This window comes from Pinus tabuliformis, chromosome 2_2, assembly GCF_031772625.1.
Source record: "Pinus tabuliformis cultivar Carrire ecotype Pingquan chromosome 2_2, CPIR1, whole genome shotgun sequence".
Lineage (NCBI taxonomy): Eukaryota > Viridiplantae > Streptophyta > Pinopsida > Pinales > Pinaceae > Pinus > Pinus tabuliformis.
The window spans coordinates 1112564099-1112586658 of NC_142300.1; the positions used below are offsets into that span (position 1 = coordinate 1112564099).

Consider the following 22560-nt stretch of genomic DNA (forward strand, 5'->3'; position numbering starts at 1 on the left):
TGCACCCACCACCATACTCATTAATGCAAGTTTGACTTCAAGAAGGCGGCACAACATGATGAAGTTAGAGGAATATATTGTTTCAGCAATTTTGAGCAACTCCAATTTGGAGTATTCTCAATATATTGCTTGTCACCGGTGATGATTAGCGATAAACTTTATAATCTCCCTTGCCTACCCCATGACCTCCTTAATCCATTCTTTCTTAGCCTCAATATCTTCCAAAATCATATTCGGATTGTATCTGCTTTCAACAATACTTGAGAACTTTTCATGTTCTTATTGAGCTTGTCAACTTCATTTTTCAAGGAAACAATCTCTCCTTTAAATTTCTCACAATCTTCTTCCTTTTTTATCAACTGGATCTTCATTACTTCTTCTGCTCTCTTTGCTTCTTCTAGTTGAACTTTTAGGGAGTTGACTTTTTCTTTATGTCTCTTCTCTTGTTGATGCAATTTTGCTTCAAGCTTGCTAAATTCCTTAGGTCTTTCTTCTTCTTGGAGTCTTAAGAGAACTTCTTCCTTTGTACTCTCAAGGTCTTGATTCTTCTCTTCAAGATCTTTATTTTCTTTTCTTAATCTAATTATTTCTTTTAGAGCAGCCATTAGTTTTGATTCAAGGTTTACTTCAGCCTTTTCTTCAATGTCTTTTTCATTTTCATTGTCTTTCTTGTTTTTGGTGCCTTCATCTACTTTCTTCATGATCATCCTTGAGTTCTTGTTCTATATATTCCAGTTCTGAATCAGCAGGCACAAAACCAGATTCTTCATAGAGCTTTTGTAGTTTTTTCCAATGTCTTTTAGCTGAAAAACATTGACCCACCTTGCCTTTTACAGAATCTGATACACTACTAAAGATTGCTTCCATCGCCTTTGTATTGCATTATTTTCACTCATCAGTGGTTGTGTCTTGTTAAAATTGGCAAAGAGGGCCAAATTCCATGTGGGTCATCTTATTTATGGCATCCGATATTTTTCTTGGATTCCTCTCGTCGAGAAGTGTAGGATTGATCTAACGATCATCCGATTCCAACAAGTATTTATGGAGATATGAATTTATTTGTATTTACTTGACAAATTGTCAAGGTCGGCCAGCAGCTAAATGTGTGGCACACATGCTCAACGTTTCATATAAATATAAGATAGGTTGAGGCATTATTCACTCATCTCATCTCTCACATTCTTCTCTCCTTAGTTGATTGGGTTTACACACATGGAGCAGCACACATGTGGGAAGAAGGATGAAGTTGGAGGATGCAGGAAAGAGGACGCAAATCTGTTTGACTGCATTGACCGAATTTAACTGGGGCTGCAGCAAGACGTTTTGACCAGCATTCACCAAGCGAAGACCATTCTTGACTGTAGTTTTGGTGTGGCTGTCTCTCCTAGGCATTCTGACCTCTGGTTTGACCAGCGTTGACTGCCCTAGTTTGTGGCAGCAGGTTGACTTTAGCTGACTGCATTTGACTAGGTTTTTCGGACTATTTATGGGCTGCCTCTTCTTGCTGTTGGAGGCCTAGTTGACTGGGATATTGACCAAGAAAATTGAAGGTCATTTCTATCTTGTTTGACCAGCTTTGACTTTGTTGGTTAGGGTTTGTCGCTGCTGTCATAAAATTACAGATTTATGTATTTGTACTATTTCTCTCTCTGCTGAACTATTGAAGATTATAGAAGAATTGATCAAACGGTTTCCCCACTTTGGGGTTTGTCCCTGGCTAGCCGCCACATCTGGTGTCTCTTGTCTTGGCTTGTTTTACGTCGATCTATTAATGTTCTATCAACATTTTACTTAATGTTAATGTGATTGCTAAACAGTGGCTAATAAGAAGAAATTGAAGTAAACTGCTCTAAGCATAGAACATACCATAAATTAACATGTCTCCAGTAACAACTGATTTCCATATTTCACATCCAAGAGCTATCAAAAATAACTGCATTTTGGAGCTCCATAATACATAGTTTGTTTCATCAAACAAGGGAGCCTTGCCAACATGATTGATTTCCGATTTCATGACTGAGGAGGAGATATCTTCAGAGGGTTTGGAGCCTTTCCTTATTGACTTTGACATTTATGTTTGTAGGATCTACCTTCTAGTTGTTAGGTTGTGCTTGAAGGTACTGGGCTCTGATAACAATTGTTGGAAATACTGAGAGGGGGGCTGAATCAATATTTCATTACAATTGTTAAATTATGCCAGTTAAGATCTCTAGTTAAACCAAAACACAAGATGTACAACAACAACAAAATGATTTTATTAATGAAAATAAAGAGGACTCCAATCCTTTTATACAAAAGCTCAAGCTCTAATTTATACAACAAAAAACTCAAACTTCTACAAGGCTCCAACTCGGAATAATGACCCCAATCCTCAAATATCAACCCAGCCTCCAACCTAGTCTCAACAAGGCTTCAACCTCTTATGAGGACTTCAATCCTCCAAAATCAATCCAGGCTCCAATTTGGTCTCAATGAGGCTCCAACCTCATATGAAGACTCCAATCCTCTAATTCAGGTTCCAACCTTTAACTGCTTCAGAATAAAAGACTTTTCCAAAATCTTCTCCACAACTACTTCAAAAAGAAACTTGCTCCAAGATGTCTTTGCATGATGCCTCACTTCTTCTCTCTTCACTACCTGGTCAAGTATCTATCAAAAACATTTCTTCAATATCTATTACAATAAGCTGCTTCAACAAAGCTTTATATTCAGCTTCATGAAGTCTTCAACAGTGCTTTAAGAATAGGCAAGGATGTCTGCTCCAAGAAGTGGCTAAATTTTGTTTCCTAATCTGCTCAAAAGACTGATCCAACAAGGGTTTTTCAAGGTTGGTAAGGAGTCTTCAAATCTGTGCAAGAGAGATCTTTACAAGTACATCAAATGGTCATGTTCCTACTTTGTCCAAACGTCCTTAAAATTCAAAAATCCTGCTACAAAAAGTATCCCAAACTCTGCTTCAAGACTGCTTCAAACTCTGTTAAAAATGGCTTCAAGTTTGCTTGAAGTTGCCCACAAGACTGCAAAAAGGGAGAAATTTGCTTTAAGGAGTCAAGATCTTCCCTCAAAAACAGCTCCAAACTGAGCCCAAAATCGGCTCTCAAGAACAAGGCTGCTTGGGAACCAGAGCAGAAGCAGGAAGCGGAAGTGAGGAATGACATTTTCAAAAGCTCCGGAGTCCGAAGCGAATTGGGAGCGAATTTTTATATAATACATAATTTTATATATTTTGATAAATATATGTCAACAAAAGCATTTAGAATGATGAATTCGATATAAAAAGCATAAAAATGTGGATTAAGCCATATAACATCAATCATCTCGAAGTTATAATCTCCATCAACCACATGTCCACAAGTTACAAGTTCTGATTTATATAGCATGTAATCGTGCACATAACCAAAAATAGCATCGAATGCAATCCATCTCTGAACCAAAAATACATCAACAAATAGGCTTTAGATGGCCTCTAGCATCCAAAAAAGTCATGCTACAACAAATACCTACATATCATCAAAATCATTGCCTATCTTGGGATCTTTGTCATTAATATCACCCTCTAAGCATTAACATAAGATAGAAAAAACGTAGCATGTCAAGTCAAGATTTTGTTTGAGTGATGGGTACATTTTTAGTAGGGTCATGATAGAGGAGTTCGACAACCAATGTCACTAACATCAAGGTACATAGAGGGCTTGGTGCTCTTGATTAAATATGAGTTCCATACACTAGTACATGACAAAATCCAGTGGAAACATTGCAATCCCCCCCAATTCTGAAATCCTAAAAAACTGATAAGTCTGCTGAATTTTGAGTGAGATCTAAAATTCTAACTTCTCCATATGAAATCCAATGATGTCAAAACCACTCTCAAACATCTCGAGTCATTTCATGGTAATGTTAAAAATTTAAGTATCCTTTTACTTTAAGAATTTAACATTACTATTGGAATTTCTAAGTTTAGCCCGTTAGAAATTCTTCCTGTACTATCTAATTTATTTCTTCCTACTTGTTCAATTACTTAACAAGTTATTTACCATGTAAATACTGAAAATAAATACAAGTACAGTATCAACACATACAGATCATCAACTGAAAGTAAACAAGCACACAAGTGACACCGTTGTTTTTGGACTAATGTCCCCGGAAAAACCCAATGCGGGAAAACCGGTGCAACTATTCAAAGGGTTTTATTATTATGCAGTTTCATAATACAACTTGGGTGCCAGAAATGGCTCACCCAATAGAGAATGCCCTCAGTAATAGTACCTCTCAGTCGGAGACAGATATTCTGGCTAAAACATCGAATGAACAATCCCACAACAACAATGCAGCTTTTGTTGCTCTGCGTCACTCTGATAGGGACTATGTCACCGTATCCGGCTCTCCAGCTCTCAGTCTGTCCCACGAAATGCTCCCAGCGTTGCCTCTAGGGCCTGCGTCAGCCTTTCTGGCCCAGCATCAGCCTCTCTGGGCTCTGCATCAACTTCTGGAGCCTCTGCGTTAGCCCCTAGACCCTCTTCGTCTCACACGCTAGCCCTCTCTGGCTCTGTGAAGCTCCTGGCTTCCTAAACGTGGTGTCTAGCTGGCTCTGTGTCCCTCTCCTGGCTCTACATTGATCCTCCTGGAACTAATTCTCCCTCTCTGCTATGTATTTACTGCCCCTCAGCTGCAACTCAAATCACTCACTCAATTTCCTTAGCAAACCCTGCCCCAAAAAATGGAATTCTTGATCTCTCTTGGTGTGTTCTCCAACTGACCCTCAAGCCTCCTCTTATACTTTTCTCGTTGGTCCATCAACGGCCAAGATTAAATCTCTAATCAACGGCTAAAATTAGATTTGACTTGATCCATGACTTTTGGACCATTCTATCTTAGTTTTACATTAATTCACATTAATATTTTATTTTTACTAAGTTTAGACTTAGGAACTCCATTAAAAATATTAATTATTTTAATATCTCTCAAACTGGTTAGATTCTGCCCAAACCATTTCTGGATCTTGGAGATCTCATGTGTTATAGCCTCTACACCAATTTTCGTGGCTAGAGCACATCTGATGCTACACCAAATCAACACTCCATCTTAGTGAGGACTGTGCTTTAGTAATACTACTCACTGAGTATCACCCTGATCATCCAGCATCAGTCCCTGTGCTAATGTTAGGCCTCCCTACCCAACATCCTCTGCACTGCTACATCATGTACTACTGCCCATGGCCCTGCCACTGCCACTGCTGCATCCGTACGGCAACTCCCTCTGCATCCGTGCTGCTATCCATGGCCTTGCCACTGCCACTGTTGCATCTGCACTGCAACCCCTCGCATCATGCTGCATCGTGTTGCCCATAGCACTGCCACTGCTAACTATTGCACTGCAACTCAGTTACTGAGAAGTAAGTAATTGATCCTCCCAACTCTGACATCTCTGTCAGGCAAGAGACACTCCCGATGCTGAAGATCCCTCTGTTGCTGACAGGTGCTCCCTCTCTAACCTCTATGCTGCTGCAACAACTCCATGCATCTCGCACTCCTGTACTGTAGCACCCTCTGTCGCTTCATCCACATCCGTCTCTACTGACATTTGCCAGTCCTGCTACTCCTCTTCGGGGCTCCTGTAGCAAGGTATAATCTAAGAGGTTGGGTTCCTCGAGGATCCTGCCCCTCATCGCCTGTAGTCCATCTGACTATAGCTCGATGTCTCCCCACTTCTTCTCTCGAGGTGCATGAGCACTCATGGCACAGTCGTCATCAGTCTCCACTTCCTTCTCCACCTTAGCCGGCACAACCTTGGTCTCGGAAGCCACTCCCTTGCTCTTCTTCCTTGGACACTGGTTCACATAGTGAACCAGTTCCCCACAGTGGAAGTATTTGACCTTGGAGAGGTCCTTCTTCTTCTGTTTCTCCCGCTTTCCCGCAGATGCGAGAGTCGCATCTTCTTCTTCCTCCTAGATTCTGACCCCTTTTTCGCTACTCCCTGCCTTGGACACCCATCTAATCTCTTCTTAATGAAGAGTCGCCCACAGTTCCTCCCAATCTGGAAGGTTCGTCCTGCCCAGTATGCTCTGGACAAATACCTCCCAATCCTCTGAGACTGCGTTCAATGCGGTCCTCACCATCAGTCCCTGATCCAGTGTGGCCCCTATGGAAGTTAGCTGATCACGGAACTCCTTCAATCCACCAAGGAAGACATTTATTTTTTCTCTCTTCTGCATCTGATATGACCGCAGTTGATTTTCAAGTAACATCCTCCTCTGCACAGAAGTATGTTGGTACAATTTCTTCAAGGCTTCCCACATCTCATTTGCCGTTTCCTTCTCGGCAATATGTGGCACCACATGATCCTTGACACCATCAAGGATGATGCACTTTGCCCTGGCCATTGTCTCCTCGTACTTGTCCTTTTCAGCTGGGTCAACCGGGATCGTTATCGTTTTCAAGGCAAAGTGTTTGATGCGATACCTTGTCTAAAATGGACAAGATCCTAGCCTTCCAAACTACGAAGTTTGAAGCTTTGTCCAGTCTATCCTGATCTCTTAGCCCATTCACTGCCATTTCGCTGCTCCTCTTTCGACTCTTTCAAGTCTCTCAACTTCCCGTCTAGATGTTCTCTGTTATGAATATAATTCATAACAATTAGATAAATAAAATAAATATAAATATTAAATAATTAAATATTATTTAGGTTAAATAGTCATTAAATTAAGTGAAAAGGCATGTCTAAAAGACATGCCCATTCACGAAAGGTCACCTGCTGAGGTATAAAAGCAGGGCCTCATTGTAACATTCAAATCATCTTATATCATCTTATACATTTTATATATTAATAAATTATTATTATTAAATACTTGTGTGTATTTTTACATTCAAGTCTACAAGCTATCAGTGTTTTGTGTTTCAGCATAGTTTTTATGCTACAGTGGTATCAGAGCCATGGCACACGATATAATCATGCGGGCCTTTGAACGTAGTTCGCCACACAATGTGCCATTACGTTCATATCCTGATTACATTGAACAGTTTAGTATTCAAGAAACATTTCAGCGATTAGAAAAATCATGTGCTGAAGTTTCAACATGTCTAAAGAAAAGTCTTGTAGAAGAAGACAACGAAACTCTGAATATAAATGATATGGACATTGATAGTGAGAATGAGGAAGTTGAAAATGATATGAAAATGGAAGTTAATAATGAAGTTCTGGTGAAGATGTCTTATGATGAAAGTAACAAAAAAGAAGGCATGAAGTCCAGAAAAGGGCACGTTGAGGCCCCATTGATGGAAATTCCCACTAAGGATGTAGAAAGTTTATCTAAGTGGATTCCTATGAATCTTGTATCAAACGAGTCAAGGCTTTCTGTAGAAAATGAAAAGGATTCCAAGAAGCTCAACATAAGGAACACCATTCGAGGTGATAAGATTGCAGCAAAATTAGATCAATCTGATAAGACGAAGATTGAGGATGCCATTGAACAGACTAAACAGTGGCTGGACCAGCATGCAGATGCTGATGAATTTGATGACAAGAGGAAGGAGCTGGAGAACACTTGCAATCCTATCATTGCCAAGATATTGTCGTGGCTGTCACTTGAACACTTGCTCAGATTTAGCTGTGTCTCTAAACAATGGAACGCTTTATCTTCGTCAACCAAATTCATAAGTGGTCTTTGGGATAAGCAGTTTCAAAAGGTTATTGCCAGGATGCCATGGCTAGCTTTGCCATTCGGAGACAAGACTATAAAGAAATTGTTTCGATACTGCCAAGTTTCGACTATGGCCGAGGTAGTTGTTATAAATTCAAATGAGAAATTACATTGGGAATTGTCGTTTACTCCATACTTTATCATAGAATTTTATGGAACCAAGTGTTACCCTTTTACGAAAGAGTGGCTGGATGAAATTAATGCGGAGAATGAGCAGCTGCTTGAGGAGGTTGAACCGAAGAAATTTGTGTTAGCAATGTCTGTGTTATGTGTGGATCGCAGAGCAGTGTTTTCTTTTGTGGCAACAGAGGCTTTCAGAGCCTTAAAGCACAATAGGGATCTCCATTCATTCCTTGGGTATGTGTTTCAAAACGTTGCAAGAAAGAAATAATGGAAGGAACATCATGGGTTTCAAGGTGCGAGTTTACTTCAGAATCTGAAATCGATACAAAATCAAATGAAATCCTAGTGAAGGAGCTCAAAGACGAGATTCTGTGTTCGCTTGAATGGCGCTTGGATTCCTGGGAGAAAGAAAACATGCCCTGGAAGATAGATGGCCAGACGACAGTTATATTGTGGAAGAAATATGGTAGCGAGGATATAAAAGTTGAAGCTACGAGGGTGGAGGGTAAGGAAAATGTGGACGTAATAGTCACCATTTCTAAAGGAGAAGATCCTTCCCTCGATTTTTTTTACTGGGCATTACTGTGGTTTTCCTATCTAGAAAGTATCATTCAAACACCCACAAAATAAAACATCAGATGAAGGAGATCGAATTTATAGCTGCGTTCAACTCAACAATCCTGTCAGGGAATTCCACTGTCATTGTTCCACTTCCCTGTCTCTGTTGTTCTCCGAAGCAGTGCCCTCATGCTACCCCTCAATTCACTCCCATAATAGCTATTCCATCGTGCCTTGTTGTCTTATGCGTCAGTTCCCTGTCCTCGCCACAACACCGAACAGGCCCACCGTCGCACTCGACGTCAGTAGCAGTGGCCACCACCGTGTCCAATTTCTGCAATAGTCAGACTTCGCCATTGAATTCTGTCGTCACTCCCGATCATCTGCCTCCACCACTGACTGTCCTGTCGTTGGTCGTTGCAGCCACGAAGCCATCGACATCTGCCACGGTCAGCCAATGGTAGGGTCAACGTGACCATTCGGCGGAGGGACGTGACTGTCCAAACAAAAGGAAAAAAATCCGTCGTGTTAATTAATATACACATACGTGTATATATGTATATATATATATACCAACTATATTATATAATGGTAATTTAATTAATTAATATCTGTCAATTAATTAAATTTACAATATATATATGTATATATATATTATTAGAGAAAATAGATTTATTAAAAACAAAAAATCAGTGTATAAAAAAATGAGAGGTATAAAAGAAACTATATTATAAAAAAAACAATTATTTAAATATATATATATATATATATATATATATATATATATTATTTAAAAAAAATTATAAAATATATATATAATTATTAATAAATAAATAAAAAATAAAAAATTGAAGTTATAAAAAACAAATAAATAAATATTATAGAGTTATAAAAATAAAAAATATAGACTTACAAAAAAAAAATCCAAAGGAATATCATTGATTGGCTATAAGACGAGAAGAAGGTCACGTGTGAAGAAAACCCTCAGCGTTAAAGCTTTGAGGACAAAGCTTCCGAAGGAAGAGGCTATGTTATGAACATAATTCATAACAATTAGATAAATAAAATAAATATAAATATTAAATAATTAAATATTATTTAGGTTAAATAATCGTTAAATTAAGTGAAAAGGCATGTCTAAAAGACATGCCCATTCATGAAAGGTCGCTTACTGAGGTATAAAAGCAGGGCCTCATTGTAACATTCAAAACATCTTATATCATCTTATACATTTTATATATTAATAAATTATTATTATTAAATACCTGTATGTATTTTTACATTCAAGTCTACAAGCTATCAGTCTTTTGTGTTTCAGCATAGTTTTTATACTACGTTCACGGTTTGACTCCCCTCTAAGCCTCGATTTCCCTTCTGGAAATCCCTCTGCCAATGTCGAGATGCCCCACTACGATCGTTTGTGCAGTGGCACCACTGATCTGGATTTCTTGGCTAGAAATCCTTTGCAGCACCTCCCTCCTATTTGGTCTTGCCATGCTAGGTATTGTTCTGACCACAGTACCCCACCAACTTCACTCCGCAACTTACCCACAGCCTCCTATGCCCCAGTAGTCTAAAGGTTAGAGCCTCTAGTCTCTGCGCAATACCGGCACCGGCACACTCTACACCTCCTGGTCACAGCGTCAATCCTTCCTGGCTGAGAAAGATAATCGGGCACTGCGTAGGTCAAGTTTGCTCCTCCCTGCCTCAGCGCTGATCCTCCTGCTGGCTCGAACTGATGACGCAGGCTCTTTGCGTCACCCCTTCCTTGTTGCTTTCTGCTAGGAACAGCGTCTGTCACTTGAGACAGATGTTTCTGCTGCTACTCTGCTCAGCTGATCCCTTAAGTTATCCTATGATCTGCAACCATGCTCTGATACCATGTTGGAATTTCTAAGTTTAACCCATTAGAAATTCTTCCTCTACTGTCTGATTTATTTCTTCCTACTTGTTCAATTACTTGACAAGTCATTTACCATGTACATACTGAAAATAAATACAAATACAGTATCAACACATACAGATCATCAACTGAAAGTAAACAAGCACACAAGTGACACCGTTGTTTTTGGACTAATGTCCCCGGAAAAACCCAATGCGGGAAAACCGGTGCATCTATTCAGAGGGTTGTATTATTATGCAGATTCAAAATACAACTTGGGTGCAAGAAATGGCTCACCCAGCAGAGAATGCCTTCGGCAGTAGTACCTCTCAGTGGGAGACATATATTCTGGCTAAAACACCGGATGAACGATCCCACAGCAACAATGCAGCTTCTGCTGCTCTGCGTCACTCTAATAGGGATTGCATCACCCTATCCGGCTCTCCAGCTCTTAGTCTGTCCCACGAAATTCTACCAGTGCTGCCTCTAGGGTCTGCGTCAACCTCTCTGGCCCAGCGTCAACCTCTCTGGGCTCTACGTCAGCTTTTTAAGCCTCTGCGTCAGCCCCTGGACCCTCTGTGTCTCACACGCTGGCCTTGGCTGGCTATGCGCAGCTCCTGGCTAGCTCTGCGTAGCTCCTGGCTGCCTCTGCGTGGCCTCTAGTTGGCTCTGCCTCCCTCTCCCGGCTCTGCATTGATCCTCTTGGTACTAACTTTGCCTCTCTGCTATGTATTCACTGCCCTTTAGCTACAACTCAGATCACTCACTCAATTTCCTCAGCAAACCCTGCCCCAGAAAATCGAGTTCTTGATCTCTCTTGGTGTGTTCTCCAACTGACCCTCAAGCCTCCTCTTATACTTTTCTCGTTGGTCCATCAACGGCCGAGATTAAATCTCTAATCAACGGCTAAGATTAGATTTGGCTTGATCCATGACTTTTGGACCATTCTATCTTAGTTTTACAATAATTCACATTAATATTTTATTTTTCCTAAGTTTAGACTTAGGAACTCCATTAAAAATATTAATTATTTTAATATCTCTCAAACTGGTTAGATTCTGCTCAAACCATTTTTGGGTCTTAGAGATCTCATGTGCTATAGCCTCTCCACCAATTTTCGTGGCTAGAGCACATCCGATGCTACCCCAAATCAACAATTACCATGAATTGCATATCAATACTAGGGCCATAGGCTTGAATATTGGGCTGCCCCACTCAAAAACCTTTGTTTCTTTGAAAATAATTTGTGTTTGGAACATCTTTGTAAAAAAATTTGTGAAAAGCCAAGGAGCGATTTTTTTTGGGGGAGCGCACTCTCAGGTCACTCCCACTCAGAGCATGCTTTGGGAGCGGCTTCATGGGGGGAGGGGGACTCCCCCACATCCCTGCTCAAGAAAGGGTAAAAACTGCTCCAAACTGAGACCAAAATCCACTCCTAGTCTGCTTTTTATTCCAACCCCAATCTGCTCTCAAAATAGGACTGAATACTGCTCTGAAATAAGGCAGAGATACTTCACAAAGGAGGCCGAGGTCTGTGCCCTATCACAGGCCCGAAATTGCCTTGTCAAGGTCTCCACAGGGCTGAAATAATTCCTTGTCACAGGTCTCCACAGGGCCGAAAGGATTTCTGTTCACAGGTCTGTTCTGCCCTGTCACAGGTCCGAGAGATTGCAGTAGTATGCCTCAGGGCCGAGCCAAAGGTCTGAGGTCCATTTGGTCTCAGGGCCGAGCCACGGGTCTGCCAAAATTCTGATCCCAATATGTGTGCTCCAAGATCAATATAGGCCTGAAGTCTCAGCTCAAATAGAAGACTGAAAATTACCAATGTTCCACCAAGGTTCCGGGACGAGGGGGCGAGGGAGCGAGGGGGCGCGGGAGCGGCCTATGCAAAAGCTCCCTACCATTTTTTAGGAAACGTGGGGGAGCGTCAGGGTCTTAAAAATTTATAAATATAAAAATATAATTTATTAATTGAGTCCACTATGACAATTTGGTTTGAATTGAAAAGCTGCAAAGCATGATCATTGATATGAATATCATTTGACATTATCCAAATTTATAATATCATATAAAATAATAAATTTAAAATTCTAATTCAGCTTGGTCAAATTCTAATTTAGATTTTGGTCAGACAGAGGGAGAGCTTCAGCTTGATAAGGTAGCCACTGAATTTTGTGAAAAGGTAAATGGACAGATCAGGAACACTGTATTGGCAGTAGAAGGGGCAACTATAATTGGTTGTCCAGCTGTATTGGATCCAACAGCTAGAAAGTTTGTTATATCATATATAATATAGACAGTACACCATATGCTGAAAGAAGAGTTTTAGTTCCAAGAGAGATGAGAAGATCACATGAAAGAGTTTCTGACAGTTTACTATCAAATGACATTGACTGCAGGATGACCATCTGCAAACCAACTTGGGTGACCAACGATGGCATGGATAATTTGTCTACCTTATTAGAGCAATGCCATGCAGTTCAAACTTCAAACTAGCAGTGTATTTCAGGGGTGAAAATAATTTTCAGACCTAAGAATTCAAGCTGAGCAACTGTGGTCTGTGTAAATTTTGTAACTGTATAAATTCATATATAACGACAGTTCCTGAGATTTCTTGCTGCCCATAGTATTTTTTCATGCTTGCAGTAAACGCATGTTAGTCTATAGTCCACCCAATTATTTCCCACATGACATAGGTGCTGCTTCCATAGTTTGTATGTCAAATGTCATGCAAAGTAAAAACACAAACTGAATGTCTCATATTCTTTGCCTATCACTCCAGTTATCTCCCCACTGTAATCCAGCCATCACTTGAGAAAAAAAGGAGAAGTTTTAAAAGGGAAAATTCATGTACGTGCTATATGGTCCAACAAATTTCCATGATACTGACCCTCTAAAATAACGCTTGTTGAAACCAAAAGACAGCACGTTATCCCCATACAGAACATGAGTAGCTTTGTACCACTTTAGGTCTATTAAATCATAAACTATAAGCAAGGCCATTTTTTTGGGAGCGTGGGGAAACGTCCCCTCAGGGAAGGGAAACGTTTCCCTGGCACGTCCCCCTGAGTTTCCTCCATTTTGGGAGCGTGGGGATACGTCCCCTACTCGTCCCCAAGTCCCCGGAGCGCGGGGGAGCGAGGAAACTAGACCCCTAAGGGGGGGGGCGAGTCCCCGAGGAACACTGAAAATTACTCCAACAGAGGGCTGCAGTATGCTTTCAAGGAGGGTCGAATCTGATCCAAAGGAGACTGAGGTTTGACAAAGTCTGTTCCCAAACGAATCCCAAAAAAAAGCACAGAAAGATATCAAAAAATAAAAATAAAGGAAAACCCTTATCTAGCTCCCTTGATCACCGCCTTGGTTCGTGAGCTGTGAACCTCTTGCTTTCTTGTCTCAGATCCGAATTCGTTTGCCTTTCATGCACAGATGGATGATCGAAATGAAGGAGGTGTGCTTCTATTTATACTTGTTCAAACCTATATTCAACCAACGTATCTTTAGGAAGGAGGGTCGACCTGTGTATGTTGGAGCCGACTGGTACAGGTCTAAAATAGGCTTCGAGTCTGTAGAAAAAGCTTCAAATTTGGTTCTTTGATCCAGCTTATTCCATCCTTGACAAGTACCCAATGAAGTCATCTAATCATCTTGTTCAGCATACAATATTTCCCTTATGTTTGGTAATGAACCAAAGCAAGGACATAGCAGCCTCCAAACGTATATTGTAACCTTTGATATTATAATGCTGAACAATGAGGCTGAACTCTGATTATAGAATGAAGCATTAAGATCAAACCATGACTAATGTATACCTGTGCAAACATTATCCATCCACTGCTGGATACAATTCACAAGGAAATCACCTCCTACTAAGTGTTCTAGATACATTATCATTCATACTTTCAACAACACTTGACAATTTACTTTGACAAATGACAACACTGTCCAACACAGATTGTACATTTTTGTTGAATTGTACAATTTCTCCTAAGAAAAGATTGCTGGGTTTTTCCTGAGGTTGGGTTTTCCCAGGGTAAAAGTTGTGTGTCTCTTGTGCCTACTTATTGTACTTTGATCCCTACTGTTCTACTGCATTTATGGTAGAAATTTTCTGAAGTATAGTTGCTTAACGATCTGAAGTAAGAATAATACCATTGGAAATAATTATCTGTGGAAGCAAATTGTGTTTGTTTCTATTGCACTTGTAAAATCAACACCTTGTATGCTCTAAGGAGAAAGAAAATGTGTTAAAGAATAATAGGGAACAGACATGAAGCACCCTATTAAGTGTTGATATAGGTAACAAACAAACAAACAACCAAAAAAATTGATCCTAAATTAAAATGTCTATCTTTCTGAAAGAAACAACTTTAAAATCCATAAGCATTGAATACAAGAACATGACCTAAGACCAGAAGGATAAATACCTTTATAATATCTAAATTGACAAGACTTTGCCACTGAGCTTTAGGCAGCAGTGCAAGCGTCACAAGTTCAGGCGTAAGTTGAGCTGAATATGAATCCCCAATCAAGCTACCAGAAACATCAGACTTATTGACATTTGATTCTGCAACAATTGTTCTTTTCTCATCCCCTTCCTCCGATTCTCTTTTGGATGAGACAGTTGGCATAGAAACCTTCACAACTTGCTTCCCACTTACAAAGGGCTCAATGTCAGTAGCCTTTGAATATATCATCCGATTTGCCCTGAAAGTGTTTTACAAAAACTTATTAGTCATAATGACAAAATTAAAAAATATTTTCACAGGGAAATTGACCAGTCATATTTTGTAGTTGGCACCATAAACTTATTGTCTTCTTAATAAATACAAGTAGATAATGAGAAAAGACACAACTGAGTATTTCAACAGGCCAGCAAAAACTCATCCTTGTGTGGTGCAATTAGAGAGAATACTGCCAGCCCAGCTATTCAAGGAACCAAATCTGTATTGTAGAAATAATTAAAAATTCAATTCAGGTGATACTATAACTTTGATGACAAATGGGCAATGTTAAGCACAAGGCTGATGTACATAACTTCTATTGATTGTTCCAAAAGAGAGACAACAGAGTAGATTCTCAAGGCACACGCTCTTGGTTTAATTAGTACTTGATGGAATAAGTTTCTTGTTTCATTAATAAATGCAAGCACTTAACAAGAAGGAAATGCACTGGACTTGTCTCCATGCTAGATCATTTTCACAATCAACGAATCCTTGTGTGACTCACCCAGCAAATTCTACCAAACCAACTATTCAAGAACCAAATTTGGATGGTAAGATTGATGTGAAATTTGATTTAGTTGGGGGCAATACCATAAATTTGATCATACATGGATTGTGTGTAACAAGAGCCCAATGAACGTAACACAGTCTGTTCCAAAAGTAGATGACAAACACAGAAAGTAAATTCTCAAGACACGTTCTAGTGGAAAAACACTATTTTTTTGACCAACTTGACCTGCAATTAGATCAGATCTGGGCACAAGAATGGGAGACATACATCTCAGGACTTAAGGACTCCTTGGTAAATATCTCAGAAACTGATGACCTTTTAATATGGTCTCCAGAGTCCAAACCCCTGCGGAGATTATTCTCCAAAAATTGGATACCTTCATGTAGCTCAGACCATGAGAGAAGTGAAGCCCACCTGGTGGGGGGATAAGATATGGAAATTTAATTGCCCTCCAAAAGCAAAGATGTTTATGTGGCTCATGGTAAAAAACAAGGTACCTATATGGGATATTATCCAAAAGAGATCATTCATAGGACCAAGCAGCTGCCCACTATGTCTAGAGAATTCTGAATCAATAGGGCACTCATTTATTCACTGTCTCTTCGCAGTTTCCACATGAAACGAGATAAAAGCCCGTATAAGACTAAATTGCAGATGGAATGAAAACACTGTTGAAGAATGTTTAAGAAACTGGACCACAAGCCAAACAGCCAAAAAAATCTGGGGCTCTTCCATGTTTAATTGCTTGGGGTATCTGGCCAGAGTGGAAAATCAAGCAATTTTTGAAAATCAAGGCCATTCATATCTTCAAGCTGTAATACATTCTCTGATTGTAACACATTGTCTAGCATTACTGGATCACATTCCCGCTCACTTAAATACCTCCTGTGCTGAGAATCTACCTGAAGTGGAAATCCAAAAAGACATCCCGTGAGGGTTTTGATGGGGCTTCACAGTTCACTCCTCCAGTTTGAGCAGCAGGCTCTCTTCTTTTTTTATCTGACGCTCACTTCTTCTCCTTCTCATGCAATATTGATCCAGCTTCCAACAACTTTGCAGAGCTAACTGATTTAAAACTATATTTGCAACTTGCTTTACACAACAACATTAGAACTATGCACATTAATGGCAATTCAAAGCTTGTTATTTGTTGGATGAATGGCACAGCACGACTCGGGAATTACACTTTACCCCCTATTTATCAGAAGATTTTAGCATATGCTTCTTCTTTCACTTCTATTTCATATGATCATATCTACAGATGCAGGGATTAAAGGGCAGATGAACAGTAAAAGAGTGGTCTGGCAATGGACAAAGGCTGCTGGAAGATTACCAAGCATAAAGAAGGCTACAGCAATGATTATACTCTCAACCCATGCGAGTAATTCCTGAACAGTTTTACTCTGCACCCAGCTGGCAGTCTCTCTCTAGTTTTCTCTGTTTGCTTTTCTATATGACCGCCTTAATGGAGATTTTACTCTACAGGCAACTTCAGTCTCGAACTATATGGCATGTCTTTTATGAAGACCTTCTTGATGAACACATTTTTGTTTTTATCTCCTCTGTAACTCACTTATCCTTATATATAAAAGGATTGAGTTAGCGATATATATGTCTGTAAATATCACACATGAATGATATAATTCTTCCTGTATCTCTGCTAAATCTTTTCTCTAAAGAAGGACACAAACCTGAATGGCTGATTTTTGTTGGAAAAATTATGGACATGAAAAAACAGACTGCTTCTTTTGGATGCAGTGGACAGGCAAATAGCCTGTTGGATGCCTTGGCATATGTAAATGTAATCTTATGTTCCTCAAATAATATTACAGCTTCTTTTTCCTTGGAAAAGAAAACCGAGAACCGAATATAATATAAGTAAAAGAGAGTCCCGCCTCTTTTTTTCAGTTTTTTCCAACTCAATAAAACTCACAGGGACATGTCTTGGACGACATTCAAATTCAGGAAGCATATTATGCTGAAAACATTGCTTGGCTTTGGATGTTTATTGCCTCTAAAATGAACAAAAGTTCATTTGTAATCCTATTTGGATGTCAACAATTTGTGCTTATTCACTGCTCAGTATATATATATATATATATATATAGATATAGATATTTGTGTGAGAGAGAGTTGTACAATAAGCCTTGGAACAATACAAGGATAGACTAGTCACAAAGGAGAAAGGTTGTGCCCTTAGTTTCTTTAGTTAAGATTATTATTATTTATTATTTTATTATTGTTGTTATTATTCTCAAATATGCTTTGTCCTCAAAGCGCGATCTAAAAAAGATTAACCTTTGTTCATGCATGTTACACTTTCTCTCAATGACATGCTCCTGATGTTCTCATGGCTGAAGAAATGAAATAGTATTATTTTTAGAAAATACAAAAATAGTTGTTTTTTTCAAAATTTTAACTTCTAAAGAAACATCAACATCAACAAACACATTCCTACATAAATATAAAAATAAAATCAATATATAAGATGCATAAGATGTCAATTGGCACACATAAACTGAAATAGTAAATACGATATTTGTCCAAAGTCATAAGATTGGACAGAATGATACAAAACCATATCAAAATAAAAATAAATGTATCTCAGAGATGAATGATGGCAATGAAAACAACAGATTTCCCCTTGTTTGCTTGATGGAAAACGATCACAGCATCCTCAGCAATGTTATCAGAACCAAACTAAAATATTGGTTGACCAAAAAATGCATAAAATATTCAAGTTTTATAAAGAACATATAATTCATGTGCATGCATATGAATCCATATCACAACACACAAGCATGCAAAGTTTCTCATGTATATAGCAAGGGTGCATATGACCAAAACAGCACCAAGTGTAATCCATCTTTGAATCAAAATAGATCGACAAAGAGGCTCTAAATGGCCTCTAGAGTCCAAAAAATTTCATGCTACAACAAATAATTACATAACATCAAAACCATTTCCAATGGGATCCTCATCATCAAGATCATATTCTAAGCATTAGAATAAGATAGGAAAAGCTTAACATGCCTAATCAATGATTTTTCTCGAGTGAAGCGTACCTTTTTACTAGGGTTGTGACGGAATGTTAAATTATCCTAAAACCAGCTACCTAAGCAAACAGATCAGGTCTAGTTATTTAGGTAGCTGGTTTTAGGATAATTTAACAGGTATCAAAGCTATTGCTCTGAAAGAAAGTAGATCTATTGTTTTCCAGGTTACTTAAGCAAGTTTGAGAGCTAGATCTCAGAATAACCATGTCAGTAACTAGTGTGAAAGTTGAGGATTGATTTGATGGGGTTTCAAACTTTTTGCCATGGAATGCAAGAATCTCAGTGATCTTGAAGGAGCAAGACTTGCGGGAAATCGTGTTCAACCCTCTTCTAGTTCCAACGCAGACTCAAGGAGCATGTAAACACCAGCAGTAGTAGACCATGCAATGTAAGCAGCATGGGATAAGGGCATAAAAGCACAAAGGGTGATCCTTGAAGCTATTAAGGATCATCTGATTCCACATGTTGCAGAAAAGACTAGATCTAAGGAGATGTTTGATGCCCTGGTATCACTTTTTCAAAGTGATAACATGAGTTGGAAAATGATTCTCAAAACTAAGCTCAGAGAGTGCAGAATGAACCCCTCCGACAATGTGACCAGCTACCTTATGAGGATCACACAGATCCATGACCAGCTTGCAGCTATTGGAGAAGTTGTATTGGATGCAGAGCTAGTGAATGTTGCTTTGAATGGGTTCACCAAGGCTTGGGAACCATTCATCATGGGCATTTGTGCCTAGGAGCATCTTCCCAAGTGGGAGAGACTTTGGGATGACTACATCCAAGAGGAGACTCATAAACAGTCTAGGACCAACAAGAAGGGAGGAGGAGCAACAGATGAAAACTTAGCCCTGGTCAGCAAGACAAAGAAGACCAAAGGGAAAGTTTCTATCAAAAAGGGTGACATTCAGAGAGAGGGACAAAAATCTAGGTAGAAGAGAGATATGAGCAAGATCAAATGTTATATGGCCACTTTACTTCTCAGTGTCCACAGAGGAAGAAGGGCAATGAGAAGTCACAAATAGTCGCAGCGATAACAGAGACATAGTTGAGTGAGTTTGGTTCCAAGTTCGAGGGTGACTTTTCACTTGTCTTTTGCCTTTCTACCAGCGCCATTGATAAAAGCCCCTGGAACTTGGATAGTGGCACCTCTTGCCATGTGACAGAGGCTAGAGAGCTATTAAGTAATTTTACAGAGGACAACTCACGGATCCATAATGAGCTTGGCGATGATGCCAAGCATGCAATGAGGAGACAGGGGACCGTTTAATTTCAGCTTGAGTTAAGAAGGAGACTGTTTAATTTCAGCTTGAATCAGGAGGGTCCTTTGTGGCACAAGAGGTACTCTATGTACCGGGCCTAAAGAAAAACCTTTTGTCCATCTCAGTCATGGAGAACAAAGGTTACGAGCTTAATTTCCAAAGGGGGCGGCTATTCATCTACCCATAGGGAGCAAGTTCAGAGACTGCAATAAGAATTGGGGTCTCACATGGGAACCTATATAGACTTCAGGGCCAGTCTGCTCAAGCACTAGTGCACACCAATGAGAGCATGTGCGAGCTTTAGCACAGAAGGATGGGGCATCCCCATTACAGAGCTCTATCATTACTAAGACAGATGGCCATTGGAATTCCAAACATCAATTTGGAGTCTGGACTAGCAGTGGTTGTGCAAAGAGTGTGCACTTAGCAATAATGTGAAGGCATCTTTCCCTAGCAACGAGAATCAATCCAAAGGCATTTTGGATTTGATCCATTATGATTTAACAAGGACTATGTCAGTTTCTTCAGTGAAGGGCGCATCTTACTATATGACCTTCATTGATGACTTCTCCAGGGAGACCTGGATCTACTTTATGAGGGCCAGGGGTGAGGACTTCAGTCATTTCAGAGCATTCAAAGCTCAAGTGGAAAACATGATAAGAAAAAAGATCAAGGTGCTGAGAACAAGCAATGAGGGTGAATACACTCCTAATGAGTTTGCCAATTTCTACAAGGCAAGGATCAAGTGGGAGAAAACAGTGAACTACAACCCACAATTGAATGGCGTTGTAGAGAGGAAGAATCGGTCTATCACCAGTGTAGTGAAAGCCATGATCCATGATCAGAGTTTGTCGATGTTTCTATGGGTTGAGGCATGAAATACAGATGTGTATTTGCAAAACAGAACTCCACATCAGATTATGAAGGGTAAGACATCAAAGGAAGTACTCACAAGTAAGAAGCCTGAGATAGGACATCTCAAAATATTTAGTTGTCCAGTCTACATCCACATACCTGTTAGTTTTTGGTAGCATCGAAAGTGCTCTAGCCTTCAAAATTGGTGGAGAGGCTAAGCCACATGAGTTCTAAAGAACCCAGAAACCGTTTGGTGAAATTCCATCCAGATTGTACTTTATTAAAATAATTAATATTTTTAATGGAGTTCCTAAGTCTAAACTTAGGGAAATTAAACTATTAATGGGTATTAATCAAAATATGGGTGAGAATGATCTAGAAGGCAGATCAAGTCATGTTTTAATTTTAGCCGTTGATTGGAGACATAATCTCGGCCATTGAAGACTCAACAGGAAAAGTATAAAATGGAGGCTTGGGGTTCATTTGAAAAGACAGACAGTGGGAGAGAATTGATCCAGAATTCGATTTCTAGGGCTAGGACGCTGGGAAATTCGAACTAAGTTTCAATAGTAGAGGGGTAGTGAGAATCCGGAAGAAGGACTTTCCGGAGAATACTGACAGAGAGGCGGAGAGAGCTTGCAAAGAGGCAGCGTAGTAGCCGGGAGAGCTGACGCAGAAAAGTTGCCTGTCAGTCTGTCACACAAAATCTAGAACTGCCGGAACAACCGAAACTGCCAGGAACAGCCGGAACTGCCGGGAAATGTCGGAATTGTCAGGAAATGTCGGACCAGCCGAGAGAGCTAATGCAAAGGGCAGAGAAGGTGACCCAAGGCTGATGCAGAGCCAACGCAAAAATAGTCAGGGTTAGCCAGTCTTGTGCCGGATCAACCAGGATTCTGCCGGATGAAGTGAGGCAAAACTCACTCAGATTTTCTGCCAGTATTTTCTCTATAAAGGATCGCTAGATGAGCATCCTACATATGTATTCAGATATTTCTCCTGCATAATAATAAACCCATGCAACCATGATGTGATTCTTCAACTTGTCCTGACGATGACCACAGTCGGTGGTTCGAAACGCATCGACAAATGTATTATCATGTGATTTACGTCGATATTTTTTTCTTAAACTTGATATGGATCACAGAAACCTCAAGTCAACAATAATAAACCCTCAAAACTACTGCACCGGTTTTCCTGCATTAGGTTTTTCCGGGGACTATGTCCAAAAATAAGTGTGTCCTACGTATCTTGTTCTTTGCTTTGTTTTATGTTTCATGAGATCAAATATTTAATTAGTGTAGGCTGCAGAACTAATTTGCTTTAGTATTTAGAAAATACTGGAAGAAAATAGCTGCATCAAGAGACAAGGATGTGGACCCCACCTTGTACATATAGTTCATTAGGTCGCTCATGTATCTCGTCAACACTAGGCCAGACATTTGCTTCACTGTCAACACCCTTAGTCAGTTCATGGTGGAACCGAAAAGGGTGCATTGGGCAGCAACTAAGCACATTCTAAGGTATGTGCGTGAAACAGTTGGATATGGGTTGAAATACTCCCAAAGGGATGACGGCAGATTGAATGGATTCACAGATGCAGATTGGGCAAGTAGTTCCGTAGACTGGAAAAGTACCTCTGGGTATTGCTTCAATGTTGGATCAGGAATGGTGTCTTCGTGCAGCAGGAAGCAGAAGTCGGTAGCTCTGAGCTCAACATAAGTTGAATATATGGCAACCAGCACAGCCATGTGCGAAGCTATATGGCTTAGAAAATTGCTTGTGAGTTTATTCAAAAAAAGGATGGAAGTAGCCAGGATTCACTATGATAATCAAAGTTGTATGAAACTCGCTAAGAATCCAGTATTTCATGATCAGTGAAAACACATTGGA

The 22560-nt window shown here is 39.8% G+C and overlaps 1 pseudogene across 1 annotated transcript in view; it reads right to left on the minus strand.

Annotated features, from left to right (window-relative positions):
* The window catches only part of LOC149197299 (uncharacterized), a 289735-nt pseudogene that overhangs the window by 25089 nt on the left and 242086 nt on the right, over positions 1-22560 (minus strand). The window contains exon 16 of the transcript XR_016254749.1: positions 14687-14966. The product of XR_016254749.1 is annotated as an uncharacterized LOC149197299 (transcript). The remainder of the gene's footprint in view (positions 1-14686; positions 14967-22560) is intronic.